Below are 16720 nucleotides of genomic sequence, written 5' to 3'. Positions count from 1 at the left end.
GATTTGAGGCAGTAGCAGAAATACAAGTATTCAACTAAGATTTTAAAAGACATTTTTAATAAAAAATTTAAATGTAAACCCATAAAAAAAACAAAATTTAAACAAAATCGGTATCAAGGCAAAGGAGATGAAAGAAAAAATCGAAACATTGAATAATAATGGTGTCTTCTCAAGACACTATGCTAATATTTATTATTTATTCTTTACTACCTATCTCGTTAGTTGGTATGACTTAGGTCAAATACGGAGCCTGATTTATGAAGACCACACAAAACAGATGACTATTCAATAAATAAATATTTACTGTGTGTTTACTATGCACTGTTCAGAGCACTGGGAAATGCCAACGATACACACATAATCCTTGCTCTCTAGACAGTAAAAAAAAAAAAGATATCAAAATGAGTAGATTATACAGCACGTTAGAAGATGGTTAAGTACTATTGAGAAAAATTAAGCTGCAAGGAAGACAGGAAATACCAAGAGGTGGGAAGGGGTACCATTGCAAATAGGGTGGTTAAGGAAGACTTCACGGAGAATCTGGGCAGAGAGTTCATTGGAGTTAAAGGTCAGCCGAGAAGAGAATAGAGAAGAAGGTTGCTGGGCACAGGAAACAACAATGCAAAGATCTGGGAAAGTGCATGATGTGAGCAGAGGCACCAGACCAGCGAGGAGGCCACCGTGGCTGGAGCAGAGTGAGCTGGCTGAGTGTGGGGGAAACAGTATAAGACCGAATGAGGAAATCATTTAGGGCCACGGAAAATTAAAATAGGATTTTGAACAGAGGACTGACATGACATGACTTATGTTTTAACAAGATAACTCTTGGCTTCCACGTTGAGAACACAGTGTAACAGTCAAGTTCGAAGCAGGGAGGCTACTGCAGATGGCCCAGTAAGGAGATGACAATGGCTCTGACCGGGATGGCGGTAGAGGAAGTAGTGAGGGGTGTTGTACTCTGATATATTCTGAACCTACGTTTGTTGCCTAAAGAAAGGACTGATCTATCTTTGAGGTTGTCTTTTGTGTAAAGCAAAAATAAGGCTAAAATTATTTTGGTCGTACCACATGGAGCATATTTGTGGTCTTCAAACACTTTTTGCTCACGTGTGTCCTGAAGATTAAAAACAAAACAGAAACCCATGTATCCCCTCCTGAATTTTTATTTCTCCCGTGAAGTTTTAAGTTGATATTATCATATATTTATACAGGATTACAAAAAATATAATTTTTAGCATATGTAAATAACGAAATTTCAAAATAGAACTTTTATATTCCACCTTGATGATTAATTTTATGTTTATATCTGACTGAGTGTGCCACAAGGTGCCCAGGTTTTGGTCAAAAGCTATTCTGAGTGTGTCTGTGAGGGTGTTTCTGGATGAGATTAACATCTGAATGAGTAAGGCAGTTTGTCCTTCCTAATGTAGGCAAGCCTCATCCAGTCAGCTGCACACCTGAACAGACAGAAAGGCTGAGTAAGAGAGAACTCCTGATCTTTTCCTGCCTGTGGACTCAGTGGAAACATTGGCTCTTCTCGGGTCAAGCCTCCCAGGTTTGGGACTGGAACCCACACCATCGGCTCTCCTGGGTCTCCAGCTTGCCGACTGCGGCTCTTAAAACTTCTCAGCCTCCATATCTGCACGAGCCAATTCTTTATAATCTCTTAACATCTCTGCCGCCACACCCAGTATGTGTTTGTGCACACACACACGCGCATAAAAATGTGCATGTGTGTGTGTATATATATGTCATTAGCTCTGTTTCTCTAGAGAACGCTGCCTAATACAAACACCATCATCCATTTTAAAAATAACTGACAAAGGTTCGAGCTCCTCCTTATCAGTTGGAATTTTATAAGGTTAGTCTTTCCTTTAACTCTTATACTCAGTCTGCTTACCCACAGAACTTTATCCCAATGTAGCATCTGTTTACATTGGAAAGTCTTTTATTGCTCACACTACCATAGTTATTTGGCAGTAAATATTTCAAACTGCTGCTCTGTTCAGTGCCCAGTGGGTTTTATACCCCTGCACAAGATGCTACCGTAATATTTGAGATGAGTTTGATGCCTTTCTTTACTAAAATGAAAAACAGTAATTGTGAAGGGTGTGAGAAATGAGCCTGAGCATATAGTCCAGACTTTGGGAACTGATGCTCTCAAAACCTTCCATACTTTGCTAAGTGCTTGGATATATCCTAGGAATACCTGTTTAAAGTGCCTGGGGCAGACTGCCCATTTATCTAAGCACTAGAGAATCCTCTATGTATAATTTTAGCCTAATTGCTGTACTTGGAAATGAGGGCAGCCTGCTGTCCAGCTAAATGTGTTTGTTAGCAACTCAGCTCACTATAAAGGATGCTAACCCCAGCTTTAATCTGACACTCAGCTAAGGTACCAAGTCTCTCCTTAACTGGCCACACAGAATAGGTGTACCCTAAGCTTTATGAGTCTGGGAGTAAAGTGGCCTCGAGTTCAACATCAATGAATAAATCTCAACACCTCAGCTGAGAAAAACAATACAAAGGGAAGATTGCTCAAAGGACAAGAAGTTAATTTACCCTTCATATCTCTGGGCCAAACAGAACCTTGCAGTTATAAAATAACCTTTTACAAAATTTTGCTTTGAAGCAATGCTATTAACACAAAAGTGTTTTAGGAGAATCAGTCTTGCAAAACTTGATGGTTTTCAAAACAAAACACAATGTACTCTTTGTGGGGATTCCTGAGAGAAATTCTCATCTGATGTTGGTGTCAAGAGTAGTTATAAACACCCTGAGTAACTGGTTTCTCTTTACTTTTCAAGTGTTTCCTCTTCCCACTGGCTGATAGAAAGCTTAAGGCTGAAGTTGTGGCCCCTGTCTCCTAAGCTTAGGTCATTCTGGCATGTAACTTAATTGTATCCCTGGTTCCATTTCTTCCCACCATTTCTTCCTTATCTTTGATCTAATTTTACTATGTAAAATATTGGGTATTCTTATCAGTACCCTAAATTCTTTCTGGCATGAGGTGACATTCATATAAATACATATATATATATGAGCTTAGACACTACAATCTCATGCTTTTTCCATATCCACTACAGAGCTACTTCCTTTTAAAATACTGCCTATTTTTTAATGCTTAGAGTTATGAATATGCTACAAATTGTCACACAAAACAAAAGTTACCTAGAACACAAGGTACAATGATGAGCGTCTCCAAAAGTAATTCAAAACTAAACAAAATACAGGAGTATTTATTTAATCGAAACAACCAAACAATAACAGAAAACAATATCTGTTTCTAGGTTTTGATCAATGATCATTTGCTTGAGTTCCTACTTTATACCTGATACTAAGCTAGATATAAAGAATTAAAAAGAGAAATAAAAATGGTTCATGATTCCAAAAGACTACTACAACCTGTGAGAGAGAAGAGTTACATACCCATATATGTACATATATATGTCTGCATATACATCCACTAACACATGTGGTGTATCATTACACTATGACATACATCTATATAAGGTTAGAAAAACAGGGGCCAGTGAATGCCTTATGGGGAAATAAAAGAAAGGTTTCGTATTGACTGTCACGGTTTAAGGGACTCCTCATCTATCACTCTGGCAAAAGTAGTAACTAAAGAGGTCTTTAATTGTGTGACTAATGATATTACGATGAAAATAACAAGTTAGCTCAAGAAAGAATGAACCCGCCCAATTCAATGAAGACCGTTCATGGTTTACTGTAAGTGCACTTAACTGGAGAATAAGAGTATGTATCAAACTGTATCACTTCATCAGTATGGCCAAGAGAACAGTCTCCACTCCTGACCGGTTTTGATTTTTACTTGTCTTATATTGAGGAAATTTACCCAGTCTCCAGTGACTAGGACAGTTTTAGGCATGGTTTTCATCTTCAATTTTGCAAGGGAAATCTAAACTCTTATAACTAGCCTAACGTCCTTCAAAAGGCAGGATCTGACGAAAGGGGAACCTGGCTGGGATCCATGCAAACTTTCATGAATGTATTTTCAGTCCCATGACATAACATGCCACATGATTTATAGAAACACAGTTACCATTTGGAACAATGGCACTGTGTCACTCAAAGGTAACTCTCAGAGATAAGGAAATTAGCCTTGACTCAACTCTATGGAATGTTTTATAAACTTTTGCTAATAAAAAAAAAGTACCTTGGCTTTAGAAAGAACTCTTTTCACTAAAGACACTTAGATAAAATGTTAGACACTTTATAATTTTCAGCCACATTTAATTCATTTTCCCCATACTCCCAAGATCCATGATTTGGGGAGTCTTTTCTTTGCCCCACATTGTTCCCCTCCCATGTCAATCCAAATGGGTGCCAATTTCTTGTACGATCAGAGCCCTAATTACTATTTGCTAAAAATTCTCAGGCTGTGAAATTGCTCTAAGTTAAATTTAAGTGTAGTCTCTTCATCAATTTTATTGCTCAGGAAAGTAGACACTGTTTATATGCTTCCAATTAACCCTATGTAATGCAGCCTCCCAGAGTAAGGAAATTCTCAGAATTCTCTATTGAACCATTGCACACATTCCAGTGTGGTTTACAAGTATATAGATGCATAAAAATTAACCATGCACGAATTCATGATGGCCCATTCACCATACTGCCGACCACATTGACTACTCTTGCTCAAGTCGCCTTCCCCAGCTATTCTTACCTCATCTCTAAGATACTGTTTATTTATTTATTTTTTTTTTAGCAGCAGCAGTTATCTAATTGTTACCTGCCCATTTTACTTCCTAGGTACATCTTCCTGCATCTTCCTGCATCCCTTCAGCTCTAGGACAGAGACAGAGCCATAACCCTACCACCCCTCACCACCTCCGCCGCCACCTCCACTGGTCTATCATCACCTCTCTTCTGGATTTCTGCACCAGCCTCCGAACTGAGCTGCTTACACCCTGACTCCCCACGGTTTTCTCCCCATGCAGCAGTAAGCAAGATCCTTCCAAGGCTGCCAGTTGAAGCATGGCATTCTTGTACTCAAAACACTGGTTCCCATGACTCTGAGCAAACTCTAATACCTACCATGACCTCTGGCTCCCAGGCTCTAGCATGCCTAGCTTCCTTGCTATTCCTTAACCATGCCGAGCACAGTTCCTTCTCAGAGCTTTTGCCCTGGCTGATGCCTCTGCTTGGGCACCCTTTTCCATGTGTCACCTGGCTCACACCCTCCCTCACTCTCCACTCAGGTCTCTGCTCACACATCACCTTGCTGAGAGGAACTCCCTGACCGGCAAACTCCAAGCCACTGTCCCTTTTCCCTTCATTCGGCTTCATTGCACTTAAAATTGCCTGCCATATCAGCTTATTTATCAACTCCTTTGTAGGTCTCTTACTTGAATGTAATCTCTTTGGGAGCAGGGAGCATATCTATCTTATATACTGCTGTACTCTTGAGGCCTAGAATAGAGCCTGGCCTACAGGTGATTATAGTAAGTAACTGGTGAATACATGAATCTTACATAAGGTCCCCTTGTCATTCTTAATGCCTAATGAAAATAGTCTCTCACTGGACCCACTGCTATAATCTCCACACCAGTATTCCTCATTGTACATGCATGCCCTTGTAATTTGTAACCGCACGTGGCTACCAATGATGTAATCTACAATCTGACCTTATCTTTCTCTGGCTTGAAATTTTCTCCAGTGCCTACAGAATATAGAAAAACCTCCTTTGCCTGTCATAGTTAGCCTTTGGAGACCCCTCCCTTGCCTACTAAGCCTCATCTCCAACCACAGCCTCACAGACTGAAATACTAGTAGCTCAGTTACGTCCCAGTGTCTTTGTACTTACTAGTTTCCCTGTCCGGAGCGGCTTCCCCTGCTTCGTCCACCTGGCAGAAACTCATCTAAATGGTCTCAGTTCAGATGCTACTTCCTCAATGAAGCTATCACTGATTGATACAGGACAGCCTAACCCCCCTCCTCCATGCTCCAACGCTACCTTGTATATATTTTCAAGAAAGCATGTTACCTTATTTTATTATAATCTGTTTTCAGGTCAGCCTCCCAGTGAACATCAAATTCCTTAATGAAAAGGATCATATCTTATTAGTACTCATATTCCTAATGCATGGCCTATGATAAGTGCTCGTTAAAAGCCTAATTAATAATAGACTAATAATAAGATGTTACAGAACACTTTGCAAAAGGATCTGAGCAACTAGTGCTCTGAATTTGGGGAGTGGGAAAAACATTAAATTGCAATTTAAAAACAAATGTTAGATCAACGATTCAAAATATGGGTTTTCAGGGAGTGATAAAAGAAAAAAAATTAGTCAATCATATCTACCTACGAATTTTCAATATTTCCCGCCCACATAGTCTAGTCATTCTATGGTGCCTAAAGAACACTCCCATTCTCTTCTCATCCCTCCATACTCCTAGAAGTATGTGTGAAGACTAGACAAGGACCTATCATAAAACCGCTTCGAATAATTTATTTAAAGAAAAAAAATATTATCAAGATATATATGAAGAATACTTTAAAACACTACTGGCAATCATAAAAGAAGATTTGAATAAATAGGACCATATATCCTATTTGGAAACAGGTTGGCTGAATTTCATTAAAAAATTCTACCTACGTTAATCTATAAATTTAATTTAACCTTTCTCCTTAAACATAATTTTGTTTAAAACCAGGAAATTTCTAAAATTTATACAGAAAATAAGCACGTAAGAAGATCTAAGAAAACCCTGGAACAAAAAAAAAAAAAAAAAAGGATGAGAAAACTAGTCATATCAGATATTGAAACACATAAAAGTAGAGAAATTAACAGTGTAGAACTAGCCAACAAACTGACAGTCAACAAGACAGTACAAACTCTCCAAAAATAGTTCTAACTACATAAGGGGATTTAACAGATGATGCTACACCCTTTTGTGCCATCCTGTTCATTTTCTCTTTTTCTCCAGAAAGTCACTTCCTGTGTCTAGTAGGTTTTCCTCCCATGAACCCCTGTAGCCACATGGCTCATCAAGTTCTCTGTTCATTCATCGCTGTGATTCAGACTTGCAGTCCAAGTGAAAACCAAATTACAACAAGCGTTTAAGAGACTGATTACAAAAACTGAGATCCCTCCAAAAAGCTTCATCAAAAAATCATTAATCAGAACCATGAAAAAGTATGATCACAGTTATTAAAGAAAAGTTCTGCTAAGCATGTAAATACACACATACGTATGAGACTAAACTCTTAACCCCAGAGAAACAAATGATAAGTTAACAATTGTTGGGTGATATAACCATCTTGAAGCCATTGTGCTAAACACTTCCCATGTACTATCTCATTTAACATTCGCAGCAACTCTGTGCAGTGGAAGCTGTTACCACTTTTATAATTGAGGACAATGATATACACAGAGACGAAATAACCTGCCCAAGGTCCAAAGGTAAGTGGCAGAGGCCCAGAGCCCAGGCTCTCTACCACCAGGAAGTATTTTCTTGTAAATCCCAATTCCTTTAGAACCGAAGTAGAAAGTATTGATGGAAAGCTTGTTTGCAGTGGAATGAAACACTGATACTGAATTAAAGATCACAGAGAATAAGAGAGTAGGAATTTGGGGGAGCCCGTAAACATTGCTTTTTGTTTCAAGGCACCATTTCTGTTAACCAGCTCACCCGGATGTTCTACATTAGGCAGAACCTGTTCTTGTAAATGTTGCTCATTGCTCATTGACATACATGTGTCTCGCTGGCTTTATCCTCTCTCAACCCCTCCCTCCCTTCCTCTCAAATCGAAATTCCTTGCTAAGTTTCCTGTGTGTTCACTTTCTAGTCCATTCTCATTGTCTAATGAGCTGTGCTCACTGGCGACGTCAACCATTTCCCTGTCCCCTCCCAGGGCCAGGAGTCCCTACACTCAAGCTGCCGGTGTCCCAGAAGAACCTCAATTTGCTTCCCTCACACAGAAACGGATCCTTTCCTTTCTCATATTTTTCATCTTTCTCTTATTCTTCATATTCTGACAGCTTTACCCTTGAGAAAAACACTCACGAGCTTTGAAGTCCACAGTACTTTTCCTTTAAGTCAATTCAAGAACTAAATGCCTGAGTATAATTGTTGCTCTGAGTACGCCCAATTGTTTCAACAGCTGAACTTACCTGGGGGGGTGGGGGGAGGAACCCTCAAGATCGTGGCTTGTGATAGACTAGTCAGAAAGCAAATTTAAAAAAAAAAAAAAAACAGCAAGCTAAAAACAATGAATGAAGAGAAGATCATTTAAACATAATGCTTTAAGTTAAATAAATCGAAAGAAAGCCCAAATGCAAAATTAACCGTAGCAAAGACATTCATTTTCTTTTTCTCCATAGTGCTGATACCACCTGACGTGCTTTGAATTTGTTCAGGTGCTTGTCTGTATCCTCCTATCCCTCCTACTGGTGTTAGCTCCATGAAGGCAAGATGTTGATGGCTTTGTTCTGTTTCTCCAGGGCCTAGGACTGTGCCTAGAGCATAGTAAGTGCTCAATAAATACTTGTTGAGTGAGTGAGTGTACGAAGCTTCTTTTCTATCTCATCATTTTTTGTACTCTAAACAAAACTTATTTTCTTTCATGCTCCGGCCGAGATATCTAGAGATTTTCCTTGCAACTAACTCCTCAATCTTTTGAGGTTACTTTCAAGGTAGAGAATCATCTGATCAGGTCCAATTTTGAGTTGCATAAAACTTAACTTACCACTCTCTAAACTTATGTTCCCTGATTCTTTTAGAAAAAAAGGTAGGAGAGAAGAGGCACAGCAGAACTCATACTTTAGAAATCATACTAAATCTAATTATGGATAGAAAATTTTAAGCCACTTTTCACCTACATGAAGCTACCTTATGCATGCGTATCCCCACTGGTTCATAATGGGATTGCATTCCTTGTATAGCAGAAAGTTTATAGCCAAAGAAAAAGAAACCTAACTAAGTTATTAGTAATAAAGCATTAAAGGGCCATGGGGTTCTTTGCACTCTATGCAGTATATTAGCAGACACTTCAGTGACCTCAAGCTCTGTCTAGGTCTGAACTGATTGATTTAAGTTAGATTTCCTGGCTTCCCTTCCTTGTGATGACTTTGAATGCCAAAGTGTACCCTCAAGGGCAAAAGGGATGAGTGAAAACAAACTTATGTGGTTCTGCACTAAGCAATTGTCCTTTCTTGCTGAATACAGACTTTTGATTCAATTAAACCTGAGAAGAGAGTCCAAACGAATTTCTAGACCATATTATCTTCCAACTTGCAGAAGCAGACTGCTACTTAGATCTGATTCTACTCCCATCTCCCCGTCCAACAGTTCCTCATCTCCTCCTTCATTTCCCACATCCCCTCCCCTCACTGTTGACACACTATCAGATCTCTAAGTTATTGCTCAAGCCAGCCCCCCTTTCTGGAATGCCCTTTCTGCCCCCTGCCTTACTGCAAGTCTACAGCCTACTGGAATCTCTATAACAGTCTGCCTTGTAACCAGGTTATTTACTCATGGAACAAATCCTTATGAATTTGTGGCCTTTTGGAGAACAGAAAGTATGCTGCTTCCCTTTTTTTAATTTTTCATTCCTGGGGACCTAACACAATGCTTTGCTTATAGGAGACACTTAATAAATTCTTGTTGTTTACTTTATTGGAACTCTTTTGGAAGCAGAGACATTTTCTGAGGTCTTGCATAGAATTTCTAATGAACTACATCAGTATGGCTGCCAATCTCTTTATCCTTCTCACTACAATTCATAAAGTCACATTGTTTTGAAAAATTAAGTACTCCAGATAGGGCAACAGTTCCCAATACCAGCATCGTAGGTTTTATATAGTGATTCCCAGTCTGTTTGTTCAGAATTATTGGGTATCTCCTACACAGCAGCCACTGACCTAGGCCTTGGGGTAGAGAGATGAAAATATAGTCCCTGCCCTCAAAGAACAAAATGTCTATTTGGGAGAGAGAGAACCAAGTAGACAAATAATTACAACACATGTAATAAAGTCCTATGAGATCTTTGTACTGAAAAATGTAAGAGGACAGACATGCTCTACCTAGTTCAGATTTGAACAATAAGGGTCATATGAAGGTGGTGTCAAAACAACTTCTATAGGAGATGTTATCTGAGCTTGCCCTGGAAGTTAGTCTGAAGAAAGAGAAAAGACATTTCATTTTCTTATGGTTAAAAACACTAAGAAAAGTGAGAGCTGCATATTTCTGAGCACTACAAGTGTTTTGGTTCATCTGAAACATTCCAGGGAAGCTGCAGAAGAGACAGAACAAGAAAGCAAAGAGCTGTACATTATGATGGACCTGGTATGCAAGGCCAAGGACTTTGGTCTTTAACCTGTGTTTTGTTCTATGGACACTGTGCTATCAAAATGATCAATTTAGGAATCTAGGAAACAGGTTACTTTGGCCAAAGAATGGAACCATCATTTCAGGAATCACAACAACAGTGCAAACAAGTTTAGCTAATTAATCTCTTCTGTTCAGTCAGGTAACAAAATCAGAAGCTAAAAACACTAGGCTGGAAAACTGGAAGACGTATGTTGTAATGATAGCAAAGGTGCCTGTCTATAAAAGGAACGTCTCCGTGGAACAATTATGGGCAAGAACTGTTCAAGCAAACTGCTTTTCAGCTGGATTCTTTGAGAAACCATATGAAACAGTAAGCAGATCACTGGCTGAGAATCAAAAGATGATAAACTCCATGGAGCGTAACTAGAGTCTGAACTTCCTCAGAGCAACGGCTGTATCCAGCCATCTCACCACTGATTCCAACCACGGGGCACTAGAGTGAACACAGTAGGTGCGCAAAAAGTATTAGATGAATGAATGGATGAGGAGTCAATCCATAAACATCATCCCCTCCAAAAACAGAAATAAATAGTTCAAGCATGGGGGGAGGAAGAGAGGGATGGAATTAAGTATAGTGTTTGTAAAATTCTTGAAATGTTCACAAGAAAGACAGAATTTCAATACAAAAAATGCATTGCCACATAAGCAGGAACGAATTACCATAAACATTTGCTTGACATGACTCACTCTGACTGGTACAGCCACGTAATCTGCATGAAACGAACCCAGAAATAATGGACGCCAGTGAGTTAGATGCCACAAAGCACTTCTGTGAGCAATGAATGACACAGTTAAGTGTCAGCTGTGTATCGTGGAAGAGGGCTCACACCCAGAATGGAACAGGGGTCTGAGTAAATCCATGCACATTGCATTATACTGTCTTACCCCGGTGCTAAGCAGGTCTGTGACGCTGTGGAAGGCACTTAACTTCCCTGGGCCTTCACTTCCTTATCTAGGAAGTGACACGGTAGGTCAGAGGTTCCTTAGGGTCCCTTTTATGGTAAGGAGAGACATTTCAAGATGTCTCAGGATAAACACATAGTCGTTATATAGACGAGTCCTGTTCCTGAAGGTTCACCATTATCACACGTTTGAGTAACTCTGATGCTCATGTCACTGTCATAGTTCTGAGGACTTTGTAGGGTTAAGGGGAGGTACAGCTCATGCCCTCCAGGATGGATCAATTGCCTTAGAAATTACTATCCCTCTAATAAAAAATAGAGGTAAAATAACAGTTCAGTTTTTAATGGTTGAGGGAGCCCTTTGGGATCATCTGGCTCAAGCCCAATGTAGAAGATGTGAGTTTGAGTCTCACAGTCAGTCAGTGGCTGGACTGGAACCTGAGGATCCTGAAGATGCCCCACTGTGACTGGCTCGGATGATCTCCAGACACTGCGCCCTGACTGACACTCACACGAGTCCCCCAGTGGGAGACCAACAGGAAAAATGTAAGTAAGTGAATTCCTGCTGTATTACAATATGTCTGCTTTCTATAAGAATGGCTGCTGGCTCACTCAAACCAAAAGGTCACTAAGCAGATGCCTAATTAGGGGTCAAAATTTCTATTAGAGAAAAGGCCCACAAAACTTGTCATTATGTGTTTTTAAGAATCTCTTGGCTCTTCAGACTTAAGAGCCAACAGTATTTCTGGAAAATTAAATGCTAAATATAGGGAAGAATTTTCCCCTTTCGTCTTGCATTATTTTGGGGCTGTGATTTGATTCTCCTCCAATATTCTGCCATTTCCCTCTACCACCCAAGAGATATAACTTGCAACATAAACATTTATGACAGTCTGGCTAGGTTATTATGCTACTGAGGACATAATTTTTTTTCTGCGAACTGATCTAGTGACTATGGTCCTAAACAAATTCGGTAAGGAGACACAGATCAAAAGTGCAGGATTCGACACAGTTCATGAAGCATTTCTTCTATTGTATACGATCTGTATGAGTTGCCAACTGAATAGCAAGTTCTTTTCAAAAAAGATCACCATAGCTGGTGTTAGACATGGATTTGAACCTCTGATAAAGAATAGTCCTCCCTCTAAGCAGCTTCACGTGGGGGTTGTACATTACTCATTTCACTCTGTAAAAAAGGCTCATGGAGAAATGGTAAAGGTCTAGATTGACCTAACTATGTTGGAAAAAGCAACAGAAAATCAGCCAACATCCTTGATGATACTGTTCACTCGACTCCCAAAGAAAGGCTGTCTCACATAATCAAATGATTTTATTTTGTATAACCCACAAACTCCCCCTCTTAACACAAAGGCCTTTTCGATGGTAAACATGCCAAGATTTAAGGGCAGTCCAACCTAGATAGACCCAGAATATCATTAATTAAAATGCAAAACTGATTCTATTTCTGGTCCTAGTAATCAACTATGGAAAATAGTTTAAATGACAAGAATGCCGGCAGAAGCATGAGGTTATATTTATACTAATGGGGGCAATTTCTCCTCTCAGTTACATGATTACAGGTTGCACACTGGAGTTTGGTTACTAAAAGAGAAGCTGTAGTCAACTCTTCATTAATCATCAAACGATTTTCACTGTTTCAGTTTATATGTGTACATGTACGGATGTTCACATATAGAAACATATATAAAGCCAAAGTGAAAAAGCAGAAAAGAAGAGGATAAAAATGGAGAGTACTGACTCACAATATAAGCTGCAGGTTTCAAATTAAAACACCACCAAAAGACACAGAGTAAGAACCCTGTTTCAACAATAGCTTTAACTAAGAGATGTGAAAAGTCAATGATTGCATCTACCCCAGCCTGGCTGTTTCTAGACCCATTTCAAATAACTTTAGTTTGCTAGAGGTGCAAGCAAAATCAGCTGCAAGGCACGACAGCCAAATTAGCACACAAATAAAATGCCATGGTGACTTCATCACACCGAGAGGCTAAGGGCTCTCTCTACTCAGCGCTGCCTTTCTCAATTTTTCCTGCAGTAGTTTTCTAGGCTGCTTTCGGAGACCCTGCAAAGGACTTAACACGACACCATGCCATGAGACAAGGAAATACTGAAGAATGCACTCCCCCAATTCAAAGAAATTCCCAAAGGTGTGAGTTATCTGGAAGAGGAGGTGGGAAGTGGGGAAATCCCTACCAAAAAAAAAAAAAAGCTAGCTAGGGGATGCTAAGCTATATCTCAGGATCTCAGGAATTTTTCTTCTATTCTCTGAGTATACTATAACTATTAAAAATACAAACGCATAATAGTCACAAGCAAATAGTACATTTATGTATATGCTTACTCATATATGTATAATTCTGGTTGCATAAGTACTGTTTAGCAAAATAAAGAAAGCCTATGGAATTAATCTGATAGCTAAAGTTGCTACTAATTAAAACAAACTCTTTTCCAAATGCATCTGAAACTACGTGCAGTGTGAAATACAGCATCTATTTCCATGACGCCCAAGCCTATTCGAACTCTTTCCATCTTGATAAATACCTCAAGTTGAGTTGCCAGGCACCTGATAAAAATCCTTGCAATTGGAGAAAAAAAAATTAAGAAAACACCATTAAGGATGAAAGTAAACAACTAAATATTAAAGAATTATCAAGGGAAGCAGAGAAGTCTGCAAGTCAAATCACTATATTGTTAAGAGCCATAAATGAGGTAGGAAAGAGTGAATGACAGAACAGTTCATCCAAACAATGACAGTAACTCAAACATTATTTAAGGATTTAGAGACCAAAGTCTGCAAGGATCTTGCTCTGTAGTTGTCGCTATTAACCCCTTGCTGGTTTTACTCTGTAACTGGACTATATTTAAATGAAGAAAAAGAATTTGTAGATGTTTATGTGTGTGCTTTCCTATACACAAAGAACCTTCCACCAAAAACAAAACAAAACAAAAAAATACCAAATGTTTCTTCTTAGGACCCAGGGAACAGGATAAAAGCATATGCCTGATGTCATCACCACTATTTTAAGAAAAATCCACACAGACATTGGAAACCAAAGTGGTGAGAATGAGAAAGACAGTTAAGGAACTTTACATTCCAAACTCCCAATCAACAGGGGGAGAGACCAGAAATGTCACTCCACATCTTCCCCTCATTTACTACCCCCCAAAATCACACGTATTAGTACAGCATCTTATAAATCAGAGGCTGAATTATACTGAATCAGAACCTTTACTAAAGTGAAAAGAACCAGAAATGGAAAACCCACACAAAATCAAATAAGATAACCTATCTCCAGACTAAGAGTAGAAAAGAACTAAGCAGAATTACAACTGTGACGCTTATTCTTTGGGATGCTGCTTTGACCAAAGTAATTTTAACACACTTGCTACCAAAAAAAAAAAAAAAAAAGATAAAAAAAAAAAATAGGAGAAGAGGAAGAAAGAAATCTCCCTGGGAAGTGCGACTCCTTCAACTACAGGTTCCACAAGGTGAAACTCAGACCAAAATATTCTTGGTTTCCTTTGGGCTTCAAAAGTCAGCCAGTCATAGACCTGAAGTTGTGCTCTCTGCAGCAAGCCTTGGGAGACCAGGTGAAAAATTAGAACACTATTCTAAGAGTAATGCCCTGGAATAAACAATCTGCCTGTCCCTGCTGCAACACATCTGTTCTTCCCTGGAAACCTGCTTATTTTCTTTCGGAAAAGTCTAACCGTTCTAATAACCCCGAAGCGTTTGATCTCCCAGTGGGAGGATGAAACTATGTTGTCAACTTAAAAATTTTCCTGTCATCACCGCCTCATCACCCTCGGAAGAGGATGTAAAATATGCTTTGCAGAACTGTCACCCTGAGACTCCAAAGGGAAAGAAGCGATGAGGTCATGCAGTCTACCCCTCGGGCCAGTGCAGGATTCTCCTACCACGAATGTTACTGCACAAGTTGTTAAAGCCCCAGGATCCGGGGCCATTCTGGACCCACGGGCAGGTGCTCAAAGTACCGCTGCCCACAGTGGACTCCGACATAACTCATGCATGTGCTCATCTTCACCCGGAAAGATGAAATAGTTTGCTACGTGGGCCGATCAGCCCCAAGCCTTCCGGAGTCCGGGAGAGTGCCCCTCAGCACGCCAAGAATTCATCTTGCCCAAATTTGTCAGTCAGCCTCCACGGATTCCCTGCACACTGCTGCAATTCACCATCCTGAACACATTTCCCTGGCTGCCGCTTCAAGGACAAAGAGAGAGTGCTTATGTTTCCATCTCAGCTGAGCAGCTCGGGTTTACGGAAAAAAAAATCAAAAATAAAAAGACGAACAATCCAGACACGTGCCCCCTGGCATTTTAGCGAGCTCCCCAGACCTGGATCCAAGAAAACAGGAGAAATGCAGAGAGAAGGTCACTAAGCTTAGCTGGGAAGACAGCGAGCAAGCGAGAGCGTTCGGTTCACTGCAGCAGAGCACCTCATTCCAGGCAAGCACTTACCATAAAAATAGAAAGAGTCAACAGTAGGAGAAGGGATCCTTCCTCAATGTCTTAGGCAGAAAGAGGTCCACCGAAAAGCTCCAGGCAGGCTGGGGATGAGGCCAGCAAAGTGATGAAAGGAGATAAAACCACCACACACACACGTCCTTTTCAGCCTCCCCTCGGGCCCGCATGCAGTTGTTTGTGCTGTGAAAACCCTGAGAAGTCTGGAACAGGACTCTCCGGAGAGCGAGCGGGAGTGAAGGCAGCCTGGTGGATTTCACCAGCCTCAGAGCATCACGCCCAGGACTCGTCCGCCCCCAGGTGCAGGGGCGGCATGATGTGGGGAGGGTCGGGGGAGGCTGGGCACCAGCCTGGGGTCGGAAGGCGAGAACAGGAGCCTCTTTGGAGTGCAAGGAACTGCCGGTGAGAATATCAGTATTCCACATCAGTTATTGCCAGCGACCAATCAGCCCAGCCAAGGGGCCGTGTCAGTGTGACAAGAGAGCAGGAGATGACAGCCCGGTTCTGAGACCCAGGACAGCCCCCTGCCTCCACAGAAGTTTGGAAGCATTGGCATCTTACCCTCCACTCAGTGGAAGATAATATCTGCTTGTTATTGAAAACAAGATCCAAAACCCTGTAGCTGCACCAGCCACTCGAGAAGTTACTCAGGCATCTGCAGCTTTGCCAGAAACAGGAGTTGAAACCCACCCTAAGTGAAAGCTAACGGCAGCTCACAGACAGCCCTGCTAATGTGCATGGAGAGGTCACCACAAGTACAATAATGGCACTTTGGATGTGAGCTTTTTTTTTTTTTTTTTTTTTTTTTTTTTTTTAATGTCCAAGGAGCAGGATGAGATGACCAGGGACCAGGCTCCCTATTTCACAAGTGAGAAATTTAGATAGAAATGGGTTACAGACTCTCTGGAACTTGGTATCCCAGTTTCATTCATTTTCTTGTGCAATATATTATGTAC

The 16720-nt window shown here is 40.4% G+C and overlaps 1 protein-coding gene across 8 annotated transcripts in view; it reads right to left on the bottom strand.

The window, feature by feature from the left end:
* The window catches only part of ANO4 (anoctamin 4), a 322241-nt gene that overhangs the window by 241662 nt on the left and 63859 nt on the right, over positions 1–16720 (bottom strand). For 2 of the 8 annotated variants that reach the window (XM_016127016.2, XM_016127018.2), the window contains exon 1: positions 15762–16536. The exons of the other annotated variants lie outside the window; for them this stretch is intronic. The gene's annotated coding sequence lies outside the window, so the exon portion shown is untranslated. Of the gene's footprint in view, positions 1–15761; positions 16537–16720 lie in introns of those variants that run through there. 8 annotated transcript variants of the gene reach the window in all.

Source organism: Rousettus aegyptiacus, unplaced genomic scaffold (assembly GCF_014176215.1).
Source record: "Rousettus aegyptiacus isolate mRouAeg1 unplaced genomic scaffold, mRouAeg1.p scaffold_m13_p_2, whole genome shotgun sequence".
Classification (NCBI taxonomy): Eukaryota; Metazoa; Chordata; class Mammalia; order Chiroptera; family Pteropodidae; genus Rousettus; species Rousettus aegyptiacus.
The sequence above is the reverse complement of the archived record's forward strand: the minus strand, read 5'-3'. Positions and strand labels throughout refer to the sequence as shown.